The following is a 12,971-nucleotide window of genomic DNA, read 5'->3' on the forward strand; positions in this document are numbered from 1 at the left end:
CTTTGTATTTATTCATAAAGTCTTACAACTCAGTGAGATATAATATTATTATGTCCATTTTGCAGGGATAATTATTTGCCATTTAACAGAAACACTAAAATGTCTTGGAGATTCTGTTGTTAGTTCTCTACTCTTTTCTATTTTGACTTATTCTGTGGGTATGTCATCTGTCCTCATGGCTTTACATACCAACTAGATGCCAGGACTTCCAACTTAATATATTAAGCCAAGGAATGCCTGGGTGGCTGTCGGTTAAGCATCTGACTCTTGTTTTTGACTCAAGTTATGATTTCAGGGTCATGGGATTGAGCCCCTGCTTGTTCCTCTCCCTCTGCTCCTCCCCTGCTCATGTGCTCACTCTCTCTTATATATATATATATATATATATATCAAGCCAAGGCTACTCCCTTGAACTTCAGACCCATATACCCAACCACCCACTCAGTATCTAATAGGCATCTGAACATGACCAAAACCAAGCTCCTGATATTTCCCCTAAATGTGCTTGTTTCCCAGTTACTCCTTGGTACTTGTTAATACTATTCTTTCAGTTGCTAAGGGCAGAGAACCTCGGAGTCATCCTCCAATGACCTCTTAGTCTGACCTACCACATTCAGTCCACAAAAAAAATAATTTTAGCTCTTCCTACGGCCCCTCTCTTCTGGGCTCCTACTGCTGCATGCTAGTCCAAGGCATCATCTCCTACCTGGATTATTACAAGAGCCTCCTGACCGAACTCCTTACTTACGACCTTGCCCCACGATAGTCTTCTCAACACAGCAGCCAGGGAAATGCCGTTGGAAGGTTAGGGTAGATGATGTGTCCCTTTGCTCTGTGCTCTTGATGGCTGCCCATCTTTTCAGAGGGAAATCCAGGTCCTCATGTGGTCTATGAGGGCTGACGTGATCTGCTGCCTCCTCATGGCCCCTCTGACCTCATCTACCAACCTTGCCCTCCTTGGTCCTTCTCCAGCTTCCTTACATCCTGGCTGATTCTCCAACATACCATCACATTTGCTTCTCAAAACCTCTGTGCTTGATGCTCTCTCTGGCTGGAGTTTTCTGCTCTCACATATCCACATGGCTCCTTGCCTTGCTTCCTTCAGGCTTGTCTCAGACATTCTCATTGAGTTCTCTCTTGTCCTCTCTTCCTAGAGAACCAACCCTAAAACACCCTTCTCTATCACTTCCAACCTGATTTATCCTCCCTGATTTATCCTCCTCCTTAGCACACAGCATTGCCTAAAACATTGCATATTTCCTTTGTCTGCAGTCTGTCTTTCCCTCTAGAAGGAGAATGCCACAAGGGCAAATATGTCTTTTCTGTTTGTGGCTGTGTCCCCAGTGTCCAGAGCAGTGCCTGACACTTAGTAGGTGCTCAGTACATATTTCTGGAATCAATGAATAAAGGAAACCAAATCTCCTAGAGATTAAGAAATTGCTTGTGCTCCAAAAGGTTGAAATGGGCAGTAGTATCTGCAGTCTGAGACTTAAGGTCTCTCTGAGATGGGGACAGGCAGGATTCAGGCTCTTCTGGCTTGGGTCCATGTATTTCTGAAAGCCACGGAAGTGCTGTTCTTGCCAAAAAGTGTTTTTTAGAACTCTCTGCAAGGGTGCCCCAGTGAGTAAGACCTGCCAGGGTGCCCGGCACATAATAAGCTGACAATGCTAACTCCTGGGGTTCTGTGTATAACCCAAATTCATAGTCCTTGACATGGCCTGTCAGCTTCCACTGCCTTCGGTTCTAAATTTGTATGATCTTAGCATAATTAGCCCAGTTTTTGTCGTTCCACAACTGCTAAGTATGCAGTGGCTGTGGCGTGTTCTGGCTCCTCTTGGAAGCAGATGACATATCATGAAATATTTATTAAAAAAACAAGTGCAGGCATTCTTAATTATTACCACTGACTGCTTTCCTCTCAAAGTCCAGGAGAGTCGAGTCTGCACAACAGAACTGCTTGAATATGATAATTTCCTTTTGATCTTTAATTTTCCTCCTATGCATTTGGGTACATTTTATGGTTACTTTGAAAAGCTCCACTCAGCCTCACTGGCTGCTTGTTTATTGTCCCCAATCTGCAATGTCTTTTGTTTCATCATTTACATTTCTTAGCCTGTTTCAGATGAATAAATATTGCCCCAACTGCTCTAGCTTAATAAAACTATTATTGCTCATTAACTCTCTGTGCTAGAATTAGCTGGAAAATATGCACTGGGGTTGTTTCCTGTTTTTGTATGTTAGTAGTAAAAAAAAAATCATTTCATTCTCTGGGATCTCTGAAGTTTATTCTTGGCAGTGGAGAGACAGATCTCTGGACACAAGTTGGTGACTCGAGGTCATTGCTACAGAGGACCTGCTTGTTATTCAAAGGGATCACCAGTTCTTGGTTGGACAGGTAGAATTAGAAGGCAAATGGGTGTTTCAGCTTCTCACAGACATCCTAGAGCCCACAGGAGGAGAACGGAGTCATTAAAGCTGTTTGGTTTTGCTTTGCTTTCTCCTCTTCCTGGTCCTGGATCGCGCTTCTGTTTTCTCCCTATTTCTTTCCTTCTTTTTCACTTTCCCCACAGTTCCCTTCTCATGTGAATATCAGAAACTTCTTTAATGAATTTTCATCTGTAACTAAGCCCAGGGTCTGCCCATCTTCACAAAATGGAACCAGAGGGTGGAAATCCTATTCTGTGTGAGGATCATAAAATCATTAAGCATGTAACAACATTAAAACAGGAACACACCATCTCTCGGGTTTCTTTTGACCTTTTTCAACTGTTCTAAGGCTGATTTTTTTGGGAGAAGACAAGGAAATTGGAATAGAAGGAAACTTTTGCACTAAGTTCTCAAAGTATTCATTTATTCTTATACTCTCCAGGGAAGGAGGTAGAAGCTAATTTTCTAATTCCCATTTCATAAATGGGAAAGCTGAGGAATGAGATGCTAAGATCTAAAAATTCAAGTGGAAACTGAGGGTAACGAGGGGGAGTATTTAATACATACAAAATAATACATATGTAATACAGTAAGGCATAAAATACGATAACAAAATGATACTGAGAATACACTATCCAACTCAAGAACCAGAGTAGTACTAATACTGTGGAATTCACATGTAGATAGCCCCAGAGCTAACTACTATCCTAAATTTTGTGATTCTTATTCCTCTACTTTTTACAAAATAGTATTACTACATTTGTTTACATTTATAAATAATTTACTATTTCATTTTGGCTATTTTTAAGCCCTATAAAAGGGTAACATACTGCAGGTACTTTTGTGACTTACTTTTTTCCACTAATACAGCACAACCCCATCATTACCAATACATGTGATCCAAAGAATTCAAGCACATGAAATGTGGGATCACATTGCTTCCAGATTAGTGAAATGATGAAAGAAAGCCCAAAAAGCTAGTTGGCTAGGATTCTGGAAGTCCAGATGCAGAGTTCACATCCATCCTAGTCCTGACTCCTGGTAGCATTTGCCTGCTCCTGCTGATAACCAGTGGAGTGAGTTATGCAATCACTGTCACCATTTGGAGGGGAGCCACCAAGGAGAGTCAACTGACCTGCATTGGACTCGGACTAGAATGGTTTTAGGTCACTGAGATTTGAGTTATTTTTTAGAGTTTTAGCACCTTTGATTTTAGCCCCTTTCTACTCCAAATGACCTTTTTCAGATTTGTGCCTTCTTGGTCTCTCAATTGGCCTTAGTAGAGATTTGTTGACTTTACTAGTATTTTCAAATACCTGACTTTGGCTTAACGGATCATCTCTAATTGAGTGTTGTGTTTTTATTTCACTTAAAGATTCTTTTCCTTCCATTTTCCTTGAGTCTGTGTGGTCATTCTTTTTCTAATTCCTTTAATGTGTTTCTTAGCCCATTAATTTTCAGCCTTTCTTCTTTTCCTTTGTAAGAACCTAGAGCCACACATTTTCTTTAAGTACTGGTTTTGATCCATGCCACTAGTCTTGACTTATAGTTTTATAAGTCAGGATAGCCTAGATATGCTTCAGTAATAAACAGCTCCAAATTCTCATTTCGTTAAAGCAACAAAGGTTGTTTCTAACAAGTTCCCAGTTGATGCTGATGATGCTGATTCATAGACCACACTTTGAATAGCACTGCTTTAAACGTATTTCAAAATGAATCTTTCTCAAACAGCTCTTTGCTGTTTCAGGTCAAAGGAGGGAAATAAATGGCTTATTTGGAAAATCATGCATTTTCCCTAGCCTGTCTGAACCTTCTGGACAGCATATTATATACATACTTCAGTGATACATCTCTGGATGGTTGTCAGCCCAGCCTGTGTTCCCCCAAAGAAACATCAATGCCTCCCTGACCTTGAAGTCACCACCAGGATATTGCGAGGCTCTCAGAATTCTTTAACACTAGGCTTTCAGAAGCCCCTTTTTGCCCACACTTGGTTGATGGATTTTTCTTCCAACATAGGAAAGAAGTCTCAGAGGGTGGATGTTATGATCCGTGGGTGATTCAGAGTTTGTTTAAGGCTCCAGTGAAAAAGATTTCAATTCTCACCCCAATGATCAAATGCTCATCTTCATTCAGAGAATTAGGATTCAGCCACAGCAATTACTTCAATTCAGGCACTCTCTTAGACAAGGCTGAGAAGCAGTCTATTTTCTAAATGTACTCATCTTGCGGCACTTTTCCCTGTTTCCTTGGGGCAATAAGAGAACCCCCTCCCCCATTCTGGCCTTAATTTTTAAAAAAATTCTTCCTTCCCTGAAAGCTACATTAAAGTTAGCCTGGATTGACTTACTCAGTGCTGGGACAAATTTAAAATTAGGCACTAGTGCTTGTGTTATTTATTTATTGCTGCATAAAATCAACCCAAAATCTAGTGACTTAATCAGCAATATTGATGTATTACCTCTCCTTATTTCTGTTGGTCAGATATTTGGAAAGGGATCAGAGGACTAGTTCTCCATTGAGTCTCTCATGTAGTTGCCATCTTACATTAGCTGGGTCTACATTCATCTGAAGGCTTGACTAGGGCTGAAGGACTCACTTCCAAGATGCCTCATTCATATGCATGGCAATTTGGTGCTGGCTGTAGACCGAGGGCTCCAGTTTCTCTGCAGGGCTGCTTCAGTAGTCTCAATCCATGGCAGCTAGCTTTCCCTGTGTGCATGATCCAAGAGAAGGGTGGAAGTTGCAATGTGTTTTATGTTCTAACCTTGGACATCACTGCCACTTTTACCATATTCTGTTGGTTGAGATACTTTAAAAAGTCTGTGCAGGTTCTAGGGGAGAGAACATCGACCCTACCTCCTGATGGAAGAATGTCAAAGTCACATTTTAAGACAAGCACATAAAATGGGACATATATTATCACAGCCAGTTTTAGAAAATTTATCTGCCGTAATGGCTAATTAAAATGTTAATGCATACGCCACAGTTGTAATTGTTGGAAACAAGAGTTTCCTAAATTTCCGTGGGCATGAGGCTTTACCACAAAGGCCTGAATACACAATGTTAGAAGTGGGATTGTCCCTTGCATCGTAATCTAGGATAGCAACAAGAAACTGCCTGAGAGATTTAGAAATGAGTGGGACATAGGACCTGACTTAGGAGGTCTCACAAGTGTGAAGAAAGGCAAAATATTAGCATTTACAGTTTGAGAATGTTCCCCTCTTTTCTCCTTCCTATGTTTGCTTGAATTAAAAGGTTCTAAGTGGGTTTTGCTTAGGGAAGCTATGACTTCGCAGACAGGCTCCTTGAGCTTCAAGGATACAGAGTTGGGGGAACAGGGCTGGGCGGGTGGGGTTGGAGTAAAGAGGGAAATGGGAAGTAGGAAGGAAAACATAAAGGTTTAGCCTTGAAAGGGTGAGCTGATCTACTTAACCAAAGTGAGTGAGGAAAAGAAAAGGAAACACTTTGGCCTGGGATGAAGGAGGAGTTGGGAGTTTAGTTTGATGGGTCCCTGCAAGATAGTTGTTAGCTGTGAGTGTAGGAGAAGAAGGAGGATTTGGGACTTTGTGATAGATTTAAGCAAAGAATGGGATTCTCTTTAAATTAATTTTGCCCACTGAGTTGTGCTTTTGGAACGGGATTCATCCCAAAGGCTGAACCACTGGGTGCTGGGGTTCAAGAACCCAGAAATTAAAATGTGTGGTGAAAGGTGTGATCTCTGAAGTCACATGGACCTGGGTATAAAACTTGGCTTATCAAATACTAACTGTGGGGCTTGTAGTGAACTATGCACCAACTCTTCTTTTTTAAGATTTTATTTATTTATTTTGACAGAGAGAGAGGCAGCAAGAGAGGGAACACAAGCAGGGGGAGTGGGAGAGGGAGAATCAGGCTTCCCGCTGAGCAGGGAGCCCAATGTGGGGCTCGATTCCAGGACCCTGGGATCATGCCCTGAGCCGAAGGCAGACGCTTAACGACTGAGCCACCCAGGACCCCCTGTGCACCAACACTTGGCCTCAGTTTTCTCCCTAGTCAAATGAGGTAATGCGTTTCTAAGTCTTCTCTATTAAAATGCTAAGTCTTCTCTGGCATTTTAAATACTAGGCCTGATGCAGCCCGAGATCTTATGACTTCCTGCAGTTTGGCATCTAGGCAAAATCAGGGCTTTGAAGAAGAGTCCCTGAAACAGAATAATAAGAGGAGTCGCTTAAAATAGAGGTTCTCCAGCAAATCCAGGGCACAGGACTCTTCATTTAAGACAATTAAAGCTTTCAGCCCTTGCTGTGGAAACTGGGGCATTCTACCTGGCTCCTCAGCTCCTATTTGGCATATCATTCGGATCAGGGAGGAAAATAAATTGTAGAAGAATCAAGTAGAATTCTTAAAAAAAACAAACAAACAAACAAAAAACCATGTAAACTATGATATGTCCTCATTAGGTTTGAACTCTTCTTTAGGGATATTTAAAGTGAATGTAAAGGTGGAAACTAAGGCAAAATATCAGCTTTCTCCTAAAACTTATTTCAGTTGGAAAATACTCAGAGATTTATTTTTCTTTTTACTTAAGTCTTCATTAAGTGGATTTTTCCCCCTCTCTGCTATGCAGGGGAAGAATTTCGATATGATTCATACACAATTTGAAATTATTTTTAAAGATTCTATATTTTTCCTATCATTTTCCTCACCCATAGGGTTATACTTGAATTGAGAGTCTTAGGTTGCCGACAGTTAAGTAATGATCATAACTGAATATGAAAAACCTGCCATATTCCTCTTTTACCCTCAAGTCGGTTATTTCTTCCTTCTCTTCTTCCTATCCTTCTTTCTCTGGGCACCATCTTCATGACCATCATCTCCACCACTTTTTAAGCCCATCACAATGCTTAGAACTTTTCATGTATTCTCTCATCTGATTTTCATGGCAACTCTCTGAGTCTTCTGTTATTAGCTCCAATTTAGAGGCAGGAAATATAAACCCAGCATGATTAATTAACCTGTCCAAGGTCCCACAGCCAGCAAGATGGCAGAGCTAGGATTTCCTGATGCCAGCAGAGTTCTCTTGTAACATGCAAAATACTTCATTTATCTTTCAACTCCACCACTAGCACTGTTCACTGACTTTTTTCCTCCCCAAACACACCAACTAACGCTTTTCAAGAACTCCTGTATAAAATAACAAGTTGATCATCATTGCCTTCCTGTTTTAAAAAATTTAGACTTTATTTATTTAAACTTTATTTATAGTTTAAGTTTTACAGAAAATTGGCGAGAATGTACAGAGAATTCACATGTTTCTTTTCTGCCCAGTTTCCATTATTATTAACATCCTGCCTCAGTGTGATATATTTGTGACAATTGATGAACCAAAATTGACACATTATTAATTAGAAACTGTAGTTTCCATTAGAGTTCTGTGTGGTACAGTTCTATACATTCTGACAAATGCATTGTCATTTATCCTCCATTACGGTATCATACGGAATATTTTCACTGACCTAAAAATCTCCTTACTTCCTGCGCCCCGATCCCTGAGCCCCTGGCAACCACTGATATTTTCACTGTCTCTATAGTTTTGCTTTTTCGAAGTGTCGTATGACTGGAATCAAATAGTATGTGGCCTTCTCAGACTAGATCCTTTCCACTGAGCAAATCACATTAGGAAGTTTCTAAGCTTTGTGAGAAGGAAGAGAGGCAACCCCTTCCGCACTTGCTTATATCCCAAGTAATCAGACTCACTGCTTCTGCTTGTGCTCTCAACGTGGGAGAAAAGGCATTACCGGAGAATAAATGTAGAGAGTTAGTGGAGCAGTCTGTCTGTGAGATGGAGCTGCTCTATGCCCATGGGCCACCAGAACTGAGGTGTGGAGAAAAGATGAGAACGGGGTGTTCAGATTTAGTGGAGACTACATACGTCGAGGGCAAACCAGCTGTGTCGAAGGGATGTACCTTGATGGCACCGGCAAGGAAATATGGGCAAATCCGGTGAAAAATAATCAATAGCAGGGAAGGGGGTATTGGGTTTGAGTATCACACCGAGCTGGCCTTTCGGAGCCTGCACAGCATCCTGTGACTCTTCAGGTGCCATGCGCTGTCACCTTTCATGAGACAGAGAAAGGAAAGAGGAATCTAGTCAATGTGGCAGAGGGACACTCACATTCAGAAGTGGTCATTCCTGCCCACAAAGAGAACAGCCAGTTCTTCATGGTGCTGAGACAGAAGGACACACACAAACTTTAGTTTATCTCCTACCCTGCCCCAGAGCAGATGAGCAAAGGCAGGGTTTGGGATGGGATGCAAGGTGTGTGAAACACCCGCTTCACTCCAAATTTCTGGTCCCCAAGTCTAAGCCTGTGTTGGGGGAGAGGAAGACCCTTTAAGCTGAATAGACTATTGGATTGAAGATAGGAAGGACTGAATCTCAACTTACGTGAGACTAATTGAATAATTAAAAATGACTGGAGGGTCATGGAGTTGAAATAAGAGATATTAAAAGAGCTTCTCTATAATGAAAAAGGTGAGATTTGACAAAGGACAGTTAGTAACAAATAAAGAAAAAATGAAAAAATGAAACTCATGTTTATAACTCAGGGAATTGAGACTGTGATCAGACTGACTCCATATAATAACTCACGTTGGTATAGTGCCTTCTAGTTTAAAAAATGCTCTTATATCTTTTGCTCCATTGCTCCTTTTAGAAACCCTGAGAGAAAAATAGGACGAATATTATTTCCGATTTCTAAGATGAGAAAACTAATGTTTCAAGTGAAGAAGTGACCTGACCAAAGCTACATGGTCATTAAACAGCTAACCCATTATTAATGTCCAGGCTGTCTGACTTCCCTTCTGTTTTCCTGACTACCATGATATATTAAGAAAACAACTTTAGAATTCAGATGAATCACTCATGTAAAGAAATTGGTGGATTCAAAGGAAATGTTGCAAATGGGTAGAGAATGAAGGAAAAATGAGAGTGTTTCAAATAGTGAGATCTGTGGTCCAGAGGCATTCAAATCTCCTGGGTATGAATCTACTAAAACTTCACATTTTCAGGGTTCACCTTCAGACCTTTTGAATCAGAATTTGGGGGGCCCGACATTCTACCTGTTTAACAAACTCTCTCAATGATTCTTACTCATTCCAAGGGTTAAGAATCACTGACACTAAGCCTTCCTGTTTCTCCAGCTCTTTTTCCTTAGATCTTGCTGAGAATCAGACCTGGTATTTTGATAATACTTTAGGACATTTATCTCATTTAATCTGCAAAACTACTCAGCGAGATAGGTGCTATAATCTCCATTTCACAGTTAAGAGAAGGGAGTCACAGACATTCAAATAATTTGTTCAAGGTCATATCATCAGTAGGCAGAAGAGCTAGAATCCAAACCCAGGCTCACCCAAACTCATGAGCCTACAAGTTGAACTTTTAGGCTCCACGGTCTCTTTGTTCCTGTTCTGCTTTCACATTGCCTAGATGTTATAAGCCCTCTGATTCTAGCAAAACATATTGCTCTCTCCTGTCTGGGGGAAACAAGAGTCAAACATATCCAGAGTCACGCAGCTTAACGGAGGTTAGATAAGCTCATTTTTCAGTCCTACAAAAGTCATCAGAAGATTGCTTTTAAGGGATGCTGTTTACACACTGATTTAGCTCTCAATAATTTATTAATCTATTAATATCTCTCCTTTTTTCAATTTTATTCTCAGAGGAAGCAGCCAAGTTTTCTCTTAGGGTGTGTTTTAGTGTGAGGATGTGGAGTATAGGATTGTTAATGGGTTTTCCATTATTGCTCGAGATTTTGCACCCTGAGAATATCAAAAGCTGGAGGAGGAGATGCTGGGGCAGGAAGTGGAAAAAGAGCCCAACCAGGGCCTTTTCTCATCTCTCTTCTGAAGTATCCATTCAGCAAGAAATCCTCTGAAGTTCAGTATTTCCTTCCCCAGCGCCTGATTCAGACTCATGTCCCTTTATGCCTGTGACTTAGCCTCATAACTCCAGGTGTCCCCTGGAAGCTCTCGTGCATGCTGTGGTCCATGTTCACGGACCATATAGAGAACCCTTCCCAGGTACTCAATAGAAGGGGCTGAATATAGGGATCTAGGGGTTAATGAGCTCTGTCGTGGGAATCTTCTCACATTGTCACACTGTGCACTTTTAATATATTACGTATATTTAATATATTTATAAATGTTATAATTTGAATACATGACAATTTCATTTGTCATTTATATCTCAATATAGGTGATCTAGTTATGGAGATGTTGAAAGAACTGAGAGTGAACAGGGAAAGGCAGGTCAGCCCAGAATTTAACAATTACAGGAAGGTGCTGCTATGGCTAGACCAGGAGAGAGTAAGAGAGGGGATGGTGTTAGAATTCAGGGGTCAGGGATGCCTGGGTAGAGCTGGAAGCTGGAGGAGGAGCTGGCCCAGGGGACTACATGGCTGAGACTGTCAGATGAAAGGTGGAGTCTGGAGAAGGTGCTACTCACTGTAAGCTGGAGCTAACACCGAGTTTTCCCAAAGGGAATGACGAACACAGAGGGAATGTGAACCTAGCAGGAACTTGGAATATGCCGGATATACAGCCACTGACAAGATGCTGTATGGAGGGGAATTATACTGCCTGCTCCTTTCTTCCTGCCCTCCAGTCTGTCAACATTGCCTCCCATTGGATGAACCTGGCCAGAAACGAGTTAGCAAAGGAGCGTGAGAATTGAAGTTTGCAGCCACCGACTTCCTGTGGTACAAAGCAGAACAGAGAAAGTGTAGGAATGGATCTGAGAGCAACCAGACAAATGATCAGCACAGGCACCAAAGGGAAATGACAGGTGAGTGACATCACCAATACAGCTTACAGAGGACCACGAAGTCTGGAAACACTGAAGAATATATGCAATACATGGTTTATTGATATTACATTATAATACATGTGTTCAGGGACATTAAGCAACATGTTCAATGTTTTGACCCTCATTAGTAGTGCATAGTTCAGTGAACTATGGAAATTGCCACAGTAATGGTACATTAATGCATTTCCATCAATTCCTGTGCAGGCGTCTGAGATCAGTTGCTTCCCACGAATTGTGCCTCTGATTTCCATTGCGTAAGCCTGCATCGTTAGCATATCCCAAAAGAACTGTGTTCAATCTGTTTTTTTTTAATCATCTATGTTTCCATCTGCCTCCTGTACTTTAACTTGTTTAATTAGCTACCGTTAAACGTTAAACTTCATCTCCAGTTTATTCCAGAGAGAAATATGAGCTAAGCTGCCACAAAGTAAACTTTTTCCATTCTCACATGCCCGATTTCCCGACAAGCAACTGAGGCCCTAGTGGTCAGGATGCACTGAAGAAATAGATCAACGGGGTTCTTGGCTGCATGCCACAATTCATTTCAGAGTGGTGGATTGCCATGTCGAAATCTAGAAATGCTATCCGCCGGCTCATAAGAAATCAAGGAATGTGAGAAGCGCCCCTGGAGGATCACAGTTTGAACAGTAAGAAAGGATTTGAAGTTTATTCCTTACGGACCTAGAAATGAAAGTTCAGGGAAAGAGGAATGTTGTCAGGTTATTAGGTCAGAAGTTAATCTTAGAATCTTCAGAGACCACGCATGATGGACAGGGCCTGGGAACTATTTTCTCTTCCACCTTCTTATCTAAATTATTAGTCTCAACACTCACTTTTTTGTCCAAGGTTTCCCACTCATTACTGCTTCCCACTTTTCTTAGTAACAAGTCTTGTAAAGCCTTCTTACGCCTTTGTTTCGGTCTAGGTGTCTTGCTCATTCGCCTGTATGCGACTTTATTTCAGATCCACATTTACTCTTTGCCTTCTTCACTGCAGTAGCTTCCAACTGGGCCCCGGTTTTGACTCATTAATTTACTTAATAAATCTTCCAATTTTTATTTCCATATGGTAGCTAGAGTGATATTTCTAAAATCCTGGTCTAATCCTCTAACTCCTTGGTTAAAACTAATAGTTGTCCATTTTCCTATTAACTGACATCCATTAAGACTTGCCATTGAACAAAGAAAAAAAAGCTATTAACTTTTCAGCACGGTGTACGAGACCATTCCTGATCTGACTTCCACCTGACTTTATAGCTCCTCTCCTGCAGTTCCTCTGTATTCAAGGATCTTGTCATTCTAAGGAACAGAACCTGCCTGAAAAGAGTTCAGGTGTGGATACAACAATTGTCAACATCTCTTTTGGTCTTCAGCATTGTTTATCATACATTTCCGGTCCTTTACCTTCGTAGTACATGGTGGGCGTTGTATTTCCCCTGGTATCTAAATGGGTCTGTACGGCTAGTTCTGGCCAGTGTGTTTTACGTGGTTGTGATGTGGGCCACTTCCAGACTGAAACACTTAATCTTTGTTGCAAGACTTTCCACAGGGTTTGACAGTGCTCGGCATGGTGGCTATTGTGTCAGCCTTCTTCCCTGAGTAAGGAGACTTGGCCCAAAGCTCCAAGGGGAGGGGCAATATCTTGTTATAAGCTTCTGAGTTTTGGTGATGGTTATTACTATAGTGCAGGGTTG

This window comes from Ursus maritimus, unplaced genomic scaffold (genome assembly GCF_017311325.1).
Source record: "Ursus maritimus isolate PB19 unplaced genomic scaffold, ASM1731132v1 scaffold_14, whole genome shotgun sequence".
NCBI lineage: Eukaryota > Metazoa > Chordata > Mammalia > Carnivora > Ursidae > Ursus > Ursus maritimus.